Raw genomic sequence first — 2358 nt, forward strand, 5'->3', positions numbered from 1 at the left:
GGGGGCCGGCAGTGCTGGGCGGGCCGGGGGTGGTCGGCCGGGGGCCGGGGCCGGCACCCCAGGGCCCAAGCCGACCCAGGCTGGAGCCGCCGGGGGGCCAGCCTGGGCCGCGCCTCCTCCCCCCACACTCCCCCTTACCTGCTTCAGGCTTCCCGCGAATCAAATGTTCGCGGGAAGCAGGGGAGGGGGCGGAGACTTTGGGGAGGGGGCGGAGTTGGGGCGTGGGCGTGGGCGGGGCTGGGTGCGGGGCCGGGGCCCCATGGAGTGTCCTCCATTTGGAGGCACAAAATATGGTAACCCTATTTGTGTGAATGAGAAAAATACACTGTGTGGACGGAAAGAGTGGCCAAGGACCTCCCTGGTCTGTACAGATATAGTACAGATGGGGGGCAGGGAGTTGGAGAGCAGCGGAAATTCAAGAACCAAAAGACAGCCCAAAACCACAATATCATCTTAAAAAAAAACAACAAAAAAAACAACAAAAAAAAAACAAAGAACACACCATGATTTTTTGGCAAGTCTCATGATTTTGGGGGTTCTGGCTCATGACTTTTGAATCTTTGCCTTGATTTGCTTCCATCTCTTTTTTGTCCTTTCCTTCATTTCCTTCCATCTTCACCCTTGTTGAATACTGTCTCTTCTAGCTGGCTAACATCCTTTCTATTTATCTAGGTGATTCCATAGCTCCCCATCACAGTGGAACCTGAACACCTTATAAACATGAATTGTTAGCCTCACACTGTCCCCATGAAGGCAGAAGTGTTATTGTCCCTATTTTGCAGATGGAGACTCAGTCCATCTCCTGAAGAATTTACAAGTTAGGGCCCAGATCCTGCCTGGTGCCCAGCAGAGTGAATTCAAGGAATCTTAGCATGGTTGTAGCTGCCCACCCAATACAGGATCAGGGTCCAGGTTCCATACAGTACATTTTCTTTTGCTTTGTCCAATCTAATTTTAAAAGCATCACATGATGGGCTTTCATCACCTCTCTGGGGAGATTATTCCACAGCCTGATAGCTTCCACTATCAGGAAGTTTTTACTGATAGTCAGTCGGAACTTTACATTTCTTCATTTTCTTCTCGTTATTTCTGTCCAATTGCCTTGCATCACTGTAAATAATTACTTACATTCAATACCATTCAGACCCTTCAGAACACACAGCTTGTTATCCTTTTAGCCAGATTAGAAATATCTTTCTTCATAAATCATTTCAGCATTTTAATCTTTTTAGCTTCTGTTCTCTGAATTGTCTCCAGTTTGTCAATATCCTGGTAATAGCAAGGTACCCAGAACTGAACTAATATCACAGACACAGTTTCACCAGGGCTGTGCAGAGTGTGACTGTTATCTCCCTGTTGTGCCTTTGTTTATGCAATCCAAAATCCCATTGACATTTTTTGCTGCCATATCAAATTAAAAACTCATGTCTAATCCTCTGTCTAGAATCACCCCTACTACTCTCTCAGCATTACTGCGTTCCAGGTAATTAAGTATCTGGTGTTTGGATTGTTTGCCACAGATATAGTATTTATTTTAATTAATTACATTTCATCCATAGTTATAATTTGGATACATTAAAAAATTAAAATGAATGACTGCCAACAATTGACACAAATCAAAGTCACTCCACCCTCACTAAGCATCAGGCAGGTAGCTTTCATCCCTCCCCTGGGCAGCTGGAAAGCAAAAAGGCTGCAGAATCTGCTTTCACATAGAAGGAAACAAAGCATGACATCTCTCAGTCTCCCCTAGCAGACGCTCATACATGGTGAACAAGAGGGGAATCTTGGAGGACACCACATCAAGAACTCTTGAGGAGATGAGCATTTGTTCATCACAACCCTTTGGGTTTTCCCCTCAAAGGGTGTGAACAGGAGTGGCTAACGGGGGAGTTTTGCAAGGGAGTTTAGAGCGGGAGTGTGACAGGGGGCTAGATACACTTAACAGCCTATAAAGCCAAAAACACCCTCTGATAAAAATGAAACATCAACAAAGGAACAAGCTGCAGGAGTAAAAAGTAAAAGAAAAACCACAGAGTGGGGGCTACCAGTTTATTGCACCCAATGCAGCATGTATGATTACCTGCCCTATGGGCAGGTGGCGTATGTGTGCATTCGGTGCAAGGATCTCCTGACCCTCAGAGACCCTGTACAGGCTTTGGAGACCAGAGTGGCTGAACTGGAGGAGCTAAGGGAGAAAGGTACATAGATGACACTTTTCTGGACACAGTAGAATGGTCACACCCCTGGACTGACAGGGTCTCTGAGGATGAAAATCTCAGGGAAGGAGAACATCCAACTGGAACAGAGGGAAATGATCTCATAGTTGGTACCCTCTGTCCAGATGATGTCCTGGTA

Source organism: Trachemys scripta, chromosome 11, assembly GCF_013100865.1.
Source record: "Trachemys scripta elegans isolate TJP31775 chromosome 11, CAS_Tse_1.0, whole genome shotgun sequence".
NCBI classification, from domain to species: Eukaryota; Metazoa; Chordata; order Testudines; family Emydidae; genus Trachemys; species Trachemys scripta.